The sequence below is a fragment of the Ursus arctos genome, unplaced genomic scaffold, assembly GCF_023065955.2.
Source record: "Ursus arctos isolate Adak ecotype North America unplaced genomic scaffold, UrsArc2.0 scaffold_5, whole genome shotgun sequence".
NCBI lineage: Eukaryota > Metazoa > Chordata > Mammalia > Carnivora > Ursidae > Ursus > Ursus arctos.
In genome coordinates this window covers 75,726,935-75,740,079 of record NW_026623067.1, presented here as the reverse complement: position 1 = coordinate 75,740,079, position 13,145 = coordinate 75,726,935, and the positions used below count along the sequence as shown (strand labels likewise).

The 13,145-nt window shown below is 35.8% G+C and overlaps 1 protein-coding gene across 19 annotated transcripts in view; it reads left to right on the top strand.

Annotated features, from left to right (window-relative positions):
• Positions 1 to 13,145, top strand: part of MCTP1 (multiple C2 and transmembrane domain containing 1) — a 564,253-nt gene that overhangs the window by 287,818 nt on the left and 263,290 nt on the right. The window lies entirely within an intron of this gene.

The following is a 13,145-nucleotide window of genomic DNA, read 5'->3' as shown; positions in this document are numbered from 1 at the left end:
ACCCTATTTGATATCCAGACTTAAGGTGTGGAAGGAACCAAATTAGGACTACAGTTTATAATTCTATCTCCTGTCTCTACAAGAATATAATAGAGAAAATAATTTAGTGTGATGCTGGATTTTTAAAGACTAGAAACCGTACAACTAACAGATTTAATTTTTGCGTAAAAATTAGTGAATGAAGGTATGATTGGAAATGTAGAATTTTAACACATTTAATTTTCAAAATTAACCATCTGGTGAAGTAGCCAAGGACAAATTTTCGTTGAATTGAACTGCTTGTCTCAAAAGCAATTACAATTAGATTAGAAAAAGAAAATAATTCTCTTGATATGGTATTATTCTGTTGTGTGTACGTATACTACTTTTTTTAGTTTGAGGAGTATTCTTAATTACATTCTGTTGCATCATTTGATTTAAAACAGAATTGAATCAGCCATCAGGAGATCAAAATTTTAGTCCTAGATATGCCCTCCCAACAACATTAAATACATATGCACATAATTATTTAATACAATGTTGTTTGTAATTATAAAATGCCTATACATAGGTGAGGTGATTAAATAAAATATGGCACATCCACATGATGAAATATTATGCAGCTATAAAATAAAGAATAAGGAAAATCTCTAGGAATTGATATGAAAAGAGTTATAGGGGGGTTCCTGGGTGGCTCAGTCGATTAAGCATCTGACTCTTTATTTTGGCTCAGGTCATGATCTCGGGGTTGTGGGATTGAGCCCCTCATCAAGCTCCTCGCTCAGCAGGGGGTCAGCTTGAGATTGTCTCTGCAACCCCCTCTGCAACCCGCCCTCAAATAAATAAATAAATCTTTAAAAAGAAAAAAGGAAAGAGTTATAGGATATTATTAAGTACAAGGCAAAGTACAAAAGGTTATTGATAGTATGGAATGTAAGAAAGAAGGGAGTATAAGAAATCCTGCATTATCTGTTCATTCATTCAAAAAGAAATATTAGAAGTAAAATCCAGAAACTAATGAGATTAATAACATATATAATATACGTAAGAACAGGTATCAAGAATGAGTGATGGGAATGGGGTAAAAAGGATAAGGAGAAAGTGATTTTTCTCTGAGTAAATCTTGTGCAGTTCTAACCCTTTAATTACGGCAATATTTCAGAACCAACTAACTAAATAAATAAGTAAATATCAATTAGGGTGTAGGAGGAACCCAAAATTAATGGTAACTATAACCATACCTTAGGGGGATGAGGAATAAAAAAAACTTATCCAAGTGATCATGTAAAACAATATTTGGATTATACACCATAAAACTCAAGACAAAAAGCACTATACATGATATACTCTGGAGCATGACTATCAATTCTGAAACTACTTAATGTGTATACTGGGACTGAACAAATAAGCAAATGTATTGTGGATAATGAGAGCCAGTTTTTCCACTGTTGGAGAAAGAAGTTACAAAAACAGAACAAGGGAGAGCTGCAATGAAACTTCTGTTTTTAGAGAAGCATCAGTATGAACTAATGGTTTTTAACACATATACAGATAGAAATTAAAATGGATAAAGGTGTGTGTGTGGGGGGGTACGTGTGTGTGTATGTGTTTCCTACATCTATCTGCTGAGAGGGCCTAGAAACAATTGCAAATGTATAATGACAGAGTAGCAATTGACCCACGTTGGGTCCAGATTTTGGTTTCTAAATACAATTTTCCCAAGAAAAGTAAGCTGTGCTCCTAGCGAAATGGTTGATTGCAGATCTGGGCCAGGGAAAGTACAAGATAAGCCTGGAATAGTTTGCAGACCCAGACAGTAAGGAAGTAATAAAAAATTGATGGCATGATGTCAAAACAACATAGAAGCCAACTTAAAAGAGCTCCTAGTAATCAAAACTTGGACAATTTCAGTAACAAAATAAATGATGGTAATAATGAATTCTAATCCATTGAATAATATAAATACGAGTTCATGCTGCTAAGTAAATAACGGAATAAATAAATAAGTGGGGGAGAAGGTACAGTTTTTACTTTTGGTAGAATTCCAATGAACAAATGTAGAAGGGAAAATAAAAATAGAAAATCACCTTTTAACAAATAACACAGTAACATTTTGCAGGCAAAAATTATCAATAGATGCTAAAATTATATGTGCAAATTTATGATGAGAAATAGGATATTTCCATCACCCCAAAGTATTTTCTAACAGTATACGTATGAATTACAAAGGGGGAAATAGTAACTTTACAGTGGAGAAACTTGGAAGATACCACCTTACCCAAGTGTAATGAGAGACAGGTATCATGGACTTCCTGATAGGATGCACTGAGAAAGTCATATCATTTCTCTGACATTCTTGCCAAAAAATACACAAAGGCAATGTGATCATGAGAAAACATCAGACATACTCTGACAATATATGATGCTAGTTATCTGACCTCAGTAGCAGCTGCCCTGTGGACACGGGGCACATGAACTCGTCCCACCGTTCCATGTCTCCACAGTTGTCAGTCTGGATGGCACTGTCAACACACACTGTCTTTCCGATGGTTGCCAATTACTCTCTACATTTGTCTCTGTCACAAAAAGGAATTTTTTGAAGTAGAACAAGAGGGCCATATTCTTAAGAAAAATGGGAAAAAAATGTTTTGTGGAAGTGAGGAATATCCACATGTGTTTAAAATGCAAACTCCAATCCAGCTTCACTGTTTTACTTACTTGGCCTGACATTTATGAGGTTTTTATTGAGTTGATATAAGAGGAGATATTTAAACAAAGGAAACAACCTGAGTTAAGTATCAGTTTGATTAAAATTTATTTTAGACCCACCTGTGAATGACAGATGTGTTAAGTATATGATTGGATAGGTCGTATTGGGTGACTTTACCCTTGTGAATTTATATAAGTAGAGGATAGTTAAATGGAGAAGGATCATTGGAAATGAGCTTGAAACACTGAAGGCATGTGGGAGTATAGTTTTGAGGGCCTCAACTGCGATTATGGTGGGGGAAATGGAGGAAAGGAAAATATGAGAGGCACTTGAGGGGAATGTCTGGTAGCATCATGGATGAGGAAGCTCAAAAGAATTATTGAGATTTAAGGGTCATGGTACCTGGGAGCCATGTGGCTTTTGGAAAAAGGTGAATGTCAGCAAAAATATTTTCATAACTATTAAAACTAGCAGAAATTGACTTTTATCATTTATTACATTGATGCCCTTACCTACAGCCCAGCAAAACCAAAATGCCTATGCCCCCTCTGTTGCATATCACCCTGGCATGGAATAGTGGAACGGGAAAACACTTCACCATCACCTCCATCGCTAGAATGTTGTTTGAACTTTTCATCTCCGGAATCTTCCTTCATACCTAATGGGCATGGAGTTGGGCTCAGCAGTCAGAACTGGCTGTCATTCTTCCATTTTTATAAACTTTTTTGCAGAAAAACAAGTAGATGACTTCTTGCAGTGCTACTGCCTCTTGCTAAGTTTCATTGTGTCTGCTTTAAGCAGCCTGATGAACTAGAAACACATGATCTTGAAGGGTCTGATGCACATAATTTCAAAGCCAAGTTCAACATGTTATTAGCTATGTGATTTAGAGTGATATGTATAATATCTCTGCTGCAATCATAGGGCTCCAGAGTTAGCAAATAAAAATACAGATGCTCATTAAATGTGAATTTCAGATAAACGACACATTATTTTTTAGTATAAATATACCTCATCTAATCCACAGTATAATGAATATAGATAATAATATTGGACTATAACTATATAATAAGGATTGCTACACTGGCAACATATGACAATTTATAAATTTATCAGAGTAATATGCTGAACTCCTCAAATTTACACAATATTACGTGCCAACTTTATTTAATAAAAAATAAATACAAAAATTTGTCAAATAAGTAAATATATTTCATGTAATATTTAAGACATACTTTACTAAAATGTTATGTATTGTTTATCTGAAATTTCAGTTTAACTGAGTTCCTTTCTGGCAGCCCTGTGACAATCATCATGTCTTGTTATTATTAGAAATATGCCATTTATATTTTAGTTGGATCGGGTTTTTCAGGACCATATTATAATCTACCACATTTGAATGTAATGTCTTGACATGATTCTTTGCATTGTTAGTAAAATAAGAGCAATCTGTGTATTGATGTCTAGTGATAGCAATTACCTATAATTTGATTTCTTGTAATTTGCACCATGGAAGACGTATTAATTTTCTAGAGCTACTTTAACAAATCAGTACAAACTTGGTGGCTTAAAAAAACAGAAATTTATTATCTCACAGATCTGGAGTCAGGAGTCAAACTATCAAAGGTGTGGTAGGGGCACACTCCCTCCAAAGATTCTTGGGAAGAGCTCTTTCCTGCCTCCTCTAGTTTCTGTTGATTCCAGACGATTCCTTGGCTTATGGCAGCATCACTCTGACTTCTGCTTCCATCCTCACAGGGCATTTCCCTCCATGTCTCCAAGTCTCCAGTTTCTACCTCTTTCTCTCGTAAGGACAGTCATTGGATTTCAGGTCCACCCTAAATCCAGGATGATCTCATTTCAAGATTCATACCTGAGGTACATCTGCAAAGACTGTTTCCAAATTAGGTCACATTCACAGGCACAGAGTTGGAACTTAGACATATCTTTGGGAGAACCCAAGTCATTCCACTGGAGAAGACAACTGATTCTCTTCAAATAGTAGGAACAAATTTAAATAATCAAAAAAGTGAGCCATATTTTATGTCATCTAAAGAAGGTCTTAGAACTAAAGTAAACTATGGCATATAGCATTTGAATGAGGCATTAGATCATCTGCAGAAAAAAAATGTGATCCATGTGAACTTGTTTATTGTGACTCTAACAATGTTAGACGTCCCTACACTGAGTAGAGTTAGAGAATTCCAGTCACTCTACTCTGTGAGTCTGATGTGTCACCGCCAAGGAGTTTCCAATTGCTCTGAGAACAGTGTTTTCAGGTAGGAGTCAGAATTCTAGAAACCTGGGAATGGGAAAGGATCTAGAAGGTTTTCCCCTGCAAGCTTCACTTTTCTCACAGTTTAGTGAAACCTCACTAACTGAGACCATTATCAGTTATCAGACAGCCAGATCTGAGGAAATGATTGGAAAGCATTTTTTTTTCCAAAATAAATTCAATTTTATAAAACTGAAACATATTTTGTATTCTTAGTATAAACAAGCCCTTTTCAAGTTGGAGGGCCTGCCAGCAATTTTGTCATTAGATGTAATTTATGAGAATTTTAAAGAAAGTTATTCTCTGAGTGTGAATTATGCCTCAGGGACGATGTTTGGTGTTTACATATATTTCCTCTAATCTTCACAGGGTTGGCTACAAGGGCAGCTGCTACCCCAACACGTTCACTCACCTTTTGGTGTTCAGGATCTTCTGGTTTTGACCCTTAAGAATTTCTTCTATGGTAGAATGGCCGTATATCCTGGTTTACCTGGGACAAGTTTTTTTTTTAAACCGTTAACTGTCATAATTGTTAATAGTGGTTCATTTCACTCTCAAAATGGTCCCCATTCTAGAGACGTACTATATATACTGATGCTTTCTAGAAAAAATTCTGGTCCCATTAAAGTTGATCAGAAAATTAAGCACTGTGAGCGTTCCTTTTTTCCCAGAAGGAGAATGCAATTTGTATCATCAGAGGAAGGTTTATCTCTGAGCAGGTTTGAAATACTTTTTTTGGCAGCTCCTTCTTTAGATTCATAGTCTTCAATGAGCTATTTTGATCAAGAAAAGGCCTGTCATGTTACCTTTTTGTGCTAAGATGGTGAATTAGTCAATTTTTTTTTTTTTACATTTCTTACAAAAGGTGGAATCAGGTATAGCTTGTTTTACCCAATATAGGCACAATCATATTATATACCTGTTAAATGTCATTCCTTTCACCAGTTTCCTACCATTGGGGAATTTTTAAAAAAATGACATGACTCAGAGTTTTAATAACAACTATTTCACATAGTCTATGATCTGAAGTTAAGCTTTATGTGTGTGTGTGTGTGTGTGTGTGTGTGTGTATATATATATATTTAAAAAACTGAACATTTTCTGTATTTATATATAAACACATATATACACACACAGGCACATATATACATACATATTATACTATACATCTATAAGCTTCTGCAGAATATATATATATTCTGTTCTATTTTTCCTATTTTATTTTCACAGGTGCAGAAAACATCATTCATTGACAAAGATTCCCTTGCTACATGTTAATATCACTAAAGCCATACAATTACTAAACCCTGAGAATGAACTTCTACCTGAGATTCTGTAAATGACTCTAAGACTGCACCATTGTCCTAGAAAGCTTTCTGCACTGGTCTTAACACTTCATTTATTCTGAGCCAGAGCAAAGGGTTCAGTAGCTCTTCTCCAGGCTGTCTGCAGTGCTGCATACATCAGGGTATTTCCTTCCTCAAGATTCCCAAGGTTGGACAAGAGGTGACGTTCTTTACCAAATGAAAATCTGAAACTCTTTAAGCCACACAGCAACTACAGCACCCATCTCCAAAAAGAGTCTGAAGGTGATGTTTCCATATATGGAATACAGTCAGATCACACCTAGCTAAATAATATTTACTTTTAAATGTGCTATTTCTTATATTATTATGGCTACAGACTTACTTTGCTTAATTAGATTTAGATAAGAAGAAGGACCAACTTTTATTGAACCTTTGCAAATAACTGCATGCCATGCAAAGTAAAAGGACCCAGGAAAGGCAGTGTTGTTCTCAGGAGTGTATCAACAAGGTCAATCAATGTGCATCATATTTCCTTCAGAATCTGCACAGACTTTGCCAATCGTGGATTTTTGGGAAATATGTTTTGATTTTCTATAGATGAATTTGACTTAGAATAAACATAGTTTAATTCAGGATCTGTTAACAAAAGATGATTTTAAGCTTAGGCCATTTTAAAAGTGCATCTCTGAGTTCCATTTATTAGACATTGTCCTCAATTCACCAGAGGTTAATTAGCTCATATTCTTGATTTTCCATATTTAGACTTCTTACAAATTATGTTTCTTCTTGACATAAGCATAAAGGAAATTTTATGTGTTCCCGCATTTTGATGTATTGTGCCCATAGAGAGAAATAGCCTCAGGAATTTAGTTATATATTCCCTGAAATTGGATTGTATGAAATACACAAAATTATCCTTTCCACAAATTTTGAAATGTCAAATTGGCACAGCAGCCCAATTAAGAATGAGCTTACATTTTGGGTACAACTCTTTGGTATAGCCAAACCTTACAAAGTTATAGGCCCATTGATTAAGATTATTTTAAAAGAGGACATTCATTCTAATTAGCACTGATTCAATCTTCTAAATGTGGGGTTGAGAGGAAGAGACTAAAGGAGCTTTATCATGTGCTTATTATAGAGTAAGCCATTAAAAACAATTCCAATATTTAGAGCAATATTTAAAGCAGTGTCTGTTCACTTTCCCAAGATCCTATTTCTACTGCTGCTAATCTTGGTAACCTACTTGGTAATCTACTTTCACAAAATCATCTGTCTTTGGAGCAAAACAGTTCTGGAAATCCCAACTTTCAAGTCCCCTGGCACAGCTGATGAGGTATTTACTCCTGGTGGCAGTTTCAGCATACTTTTAGAAACCTGTACCCATGGGCTGATTCTTAGCAGCCTCAACAATCATTTCCAGCAAGGTCTGGGACTTACTGTGTGATTTTTCCAGAAGACACAGTGTCTTGTCTTTAGCTTACAGTAGGGACTGTGAGGCAAGCATGAGGGAGAACAGAGGTGACCCGTTGATGACATACTGAATGCTTGAGATAAGTTATTATAGAAACCAATCATCTTTGTGTGGAAGACAGTAGAGTCTCCTCCTGGAAGGGATGACATAAGCAATTGGGGATAACCATAATTTAGGTGACAATTACCCTAAGGAGAAAAATGTATTACGGACAATGAAGACATTGGCAAATCTCCAAAGCCTTAAAATTGGTGCAGTAGTGTGTACGCCAAAATCATCTCCAAGTGATAAAATCATTTTAAAACTACAAATCTTCCTGGAAGTCAATTTATTGCCATCCATTGTGTCATGGGCATGACTATGAACATGCTTCCCCTTACCCCAACAGGGCATGTAATAGCATGTCAAAAAATAATACTTTAAAGATGGCCTTGGCTAAGTTAAGTTTTCTTTTTGTTTTGAAAGCTTTTCCCTGTCCCAGAAAACAATATCCCATGCCCAGTATGACCCTTAGGTTCAACTGAACGTCAGCCTCACAAGACTATCCAAGGCCATACTTGACACCTCTTCAGGAAGATACAGGGCAGGGACCACAACTCAACAACAGGATAGCATCAGCTATCTCTTGTTGCAGTCCATGCAACAACCCCCACAGCCATCTGGGAGTTGTCTTCCTTGGCTCTGCAGGTAACACAGTGCAGGTGGAAGAAGACAAGATCACACTGAGCAGGCGTGAGAATCACTCTGGTATGAATGCCTCATTTCTCACAGGAGCACCAGTATCTCTTATTATAACTACTTCATAGATGTAGCTTTTTTTTCTTTTTAAGATTTTATTTACTTATTTGAAAGAGAGAGCAGGAGCCCGGGTGGGGTAGAGGGTGCTGGGCAGAGGGAGAAGGACAAGCAGACTTCCCGCTGAGCAGGGAGCCCAACTCGGGGCTCGATCCCAGGACTCTGGGATCATGACCTGAGGCAGACACTTAACCAACTGTGCCACCCAGGTGCCCCATAGATGTAGGTTTTATGGACTTGTCCAGTTACAAGAATTGTTACACTCGGGGAATCCAAAAGATACAGCTTCCTGTCACATGTTTCTACTTCTCCCATGCCAGATGAAATGTACCAAGTAGATCATTTTTACCATTTGCTGCCTAGCAACATAATTGACATATTCTCTATTCAGTTTAACAGAGAAATAGAGGAACTGAAGGTCATATTCTCAACAAGAGGGAGCAAGCATTGAGAAAATTAAGAAAATACGGGGTATTCCAGTTGAGCCTAATTGTATCAGACAGTCCCTCCTTGCTCGTAAGTGCCACAGGAAGGGGTTCAAGGCGAGGTGGCGAGGTGATTCCAGCCTTTGGAGCTACCTCGGAGCTGTTTAGGAAGCACCAGAGTCAGTATAAAAACACCTTGACAGTTTCATTAGTCTGAATTTAAGACCTGACCCTGGAGAACAGCAAAGTCAAAAGAATCTTTGGACAGGCACACAAGTACTCAGAAAGGTTGAGAAGTAGCTATGGCCTCGCCTGTGTTATTAACCAAAGTAACAGCACCTTACAGCAACCATAACAACAAAGGCAGAACAACAAATCGGGTAGCTGTTTTATGTGGTCTAAACATGATAACCCCTTACTACTCTTTCTGCTTATTTTTTTTTATAAACAATTGACCATGGTCATAAAATACTCAAAATCAGAGTAAAAGCGGACCCTTTTTGAGAGGATGTGTTCAGTTTGGGTGAGGCCAAACCTTCCATCCATCCAGAAAATCAATCATGTTTTACTACTTTGTGTTGAGAACAGTGACCAGTTTTTCTTCTGAATTACCAGTCCTCTCTTATACAAAGCTCTTTCACCAAGAATTGTATTTAATTTTTTTCCAAATTACATTTATTGAGATATAATTTACACAGAGTACAACTTCCAGTTTGATGACTTTGAAGCAGAAAACTACAGTCGTAACTAGCACCAAAACAAAAATATAGAACATGTCCATCACCTCAGTTCCCTTATGAGCTTTTGTGGTTAATTTTCTCCTTATACTTCTGGCAACAACTGATCTGATATCTGTAAAAAACAATTTCAAATTTCCTTAATATGTGTGTATCTTAAATATACATGCAGATATATGAAATGACAGGTGATACATTTTAGAGATTGAATATAATTAATTTTGTAAAGCATAAGACACTGGTTTTACTGCATTGATGTTATCCTTATAATTTGAATGCTATTTACATTTCAAATATATTTACATGCTGACAAAATATGTAAATAAAAACTACTCGGTGACCCTGGTGGAAACTATGGACTTTAAGTGATAATGATATGTCAGTGTAGATTCACTGATACGAATGTACCGCTGTAATGGAAGATGTTGATAGTGAGGAAAGCTATTCATGTGTGGGGAATAAAGAGTATAAAGAACTCTCTGTACTTTCCAGTCAACTTTGCTATGAAACTAAAGCTTCTCTAAAAATCAGTCTATTAAAAAGAAAAAAAAAAAAACAACACAACACTGTTCTGTGGAGATCAGGTATCTTTGCTCTGTCTCCATTTTAATTTAGCTTAACTATATAAAATAATACAACTATGGTTGATATTAAAAACTTAATGGAACCATAAAATTTTATTCAAGGAAAAATCCAAATCCAAAAGCATGCAGCATTGTCCGAAGTTTAAAACAACTATACTTTAATCACTAATTACTAAGGAAATGCAAATCAAAACCGCAATGAGATATCGCCTTACCCCTGTCAGAATGGCAACAGTCAAAAAGATAAGAAATAAATGTTGGCAAGGATGTAGAGAAAAAGGAACCCTTACACACGGTTGGCGGGAATATAAATTGGTGTGGCTACTATGAAAAATAGTATGAAGTTTCCTCAAAAAATGAAAAAATAGAACTACCATATGATGCAATAATTTCACTACTGGGTACTTCCTTGAAGAAAATGAAAACACTAATCCAAAAAGATATATGCATCCCTATATTTATTCAGCATTATTTACAGTGGCCAAGATATGGAAGTAAATAGATGAATGAACGGGTGGTATGTGAGTGTGTATGTATATGTGTACATTATATGTATGTGTATATATAATGAAATACTACTTAGCCATAAAAAAAGAATGAGATCTTGTCATTTGCGACATGGATGGACCAAGAGGATATTATGCTAAATCAGACAGAGAAAGACAAATACCTTGTGATTTCACTTATACGTGGAATCTAAAAAACAAAACAAAGAGACAAACAGTTGCTTAAATACAGAGAACAAACTGGTGGTTCCCAGAGGGGAGGTGTGCGGGAAAATGGGAGAAATAGATAAGGGAAATTAAGAAGTAACAACTTCCAGTTATAAAATAAATAATCCGTGGAGATGAAAAGTACAGCATAGTGAGTTTATCAATAATATTGTAATAACATTGTTTGGTGACAGGTGGTGACTACGCTTACGATGACCACTGAACAATAGAATCATTGGATCAATACGGTGTTACACCTGAAGCTAATATAACACTCTGTGTTCATTATACTTCAATAACTAACTAACTAACTAACTGACTAACTAACCCAGAACGTAATACAAGAAAACAAGGAGATAGAAATTCTGCAGCTGGGATTGAGAGACGTGGGAAAAGAATAATAAATCTAATTTATGAATTTCCATGAGAATAGAGGAGAAGAAATAGTTGCTGAGTTAATGGATGATAATTTTTCAGTTCCGACAAAGGATATAAATCCATAAGTACCCAAAACATGACTTACAGCAAGCTCAGTAAATACCAGAACTCTAGATCTGGATACATTATAGTAAAACTCCAGAACACAAAGGCAAAAATATTTTAAGAGCAGCTTAAGAGAAAAAAAGATCTATACATGAATGACAATTTGACTGCAGTTTTCACAACAAGGACTCGGGTTAGAAAACATAGTTATCAATAATCGCTTGAAGGGCTGAAAGAACCTATCAATCTGGAATTAGAAAATAATTGTCCACTTCGAGTTATCTATCTAGCAAAATAATCTTCCAAGATTGATGGCAGAATAAAGCTATTTTGAAATGAGTATCTGAGAGGATTTGCCATTGCCGAGCTTCACCAAAAGAGCTTCTAAAAAATGACCTCAGGAAGAGGAATCTCAGCCGTGAGGGCTAGAGAGGAACAGTGAGCAAAGGAGTCGGTAAACTTACAGGTATCATTAAATAAGCATTGTTTACATGAAGTAAAAATTGTTATAATGTCTTGTGTGATTTGTAGAGGACTAAATGAAAATACCGGGTGACAACTTATGAGTCAGGAGTGGAGGGTTTGGAAATATTCTACAACAGGATGTAATGAGCACCGGGTGTTATATAAGACTGATGAATCACTGAACTCTGCCGCTGAAACTAATAATACACTTATGTTAATTAATTTAAATTAAAAAATGGAAAGAGAAAAGATATTCTACAGACTGTATTACTCAGCAGGGGAGCAGGTATGAACTTCAGAATTGTTGATGTAAGGAGGCATGTTAAACTTGTCAAGAATAACTAGTAAACGAATGGAAATAGAGGGTAGACTTGGGGCACCTGGGTGGCTCAGTCATTAAGCATCTGCCTTCAGCTCAGGTCATGATCCCAGGGTCCTGGGATCGAGCCCTGCATGGGGCTCCCCACTCGGCGGGGAGTCCGCTTCTCCTCTGCCCCTCCCCCCTGCTTGTGCTCTTTCTCTCTCTCTCTCTCAAATAAATAAATCTTTAAAAAAAATGTAGACCTTAAAAATTTGCAGAGAGGTAAAATGAAATTTAAAAAATACAAGGACAAAAAACCCCATATTTTTAAAAATGAAGATACTACTTATTCTAATTCAGTTTAATTGCATACATATTTATATCCAGTCTTAAATTTTAGTGATAATTTACCTGTTCTGTAAGACAAGTATACAAATTTTCCAGTTAATTAGACCTCCTATTATAAAATCAATCTCATTTACATGAACAAAGTGTTATGTTATATATCTCTCTCTGATATAGACAAAGAGAACACATTTAGCTGTCTTTTTAGCCTAATTTAACAAATAATTTGTCGTTCAAGTATTTTTGGTGATCAAGCAAATTAAGAATTCTGAGTTAAGTCAACTTAAAGAACTTTTTTTATAACTGCTTAATATTTATTTACCCAGTAATTCCAACTATCTTTAACTCTTGGTTTAAAATCTTAAAAGACAAAAAGTTTTCTTAATTAAGGCTGTGCCATTAACGTACTTTTTTGTTCTTTACTTTATCTTAGTGACCAAGACACCCATGAACTAAAACTCTGCCATACCCTTTGAGCACTTTTTTTCTTCCATTTATGTGGAGCAAGGTTTTGAGACTCTTTATTATAAATTTACGTGCATCTGTGAATCT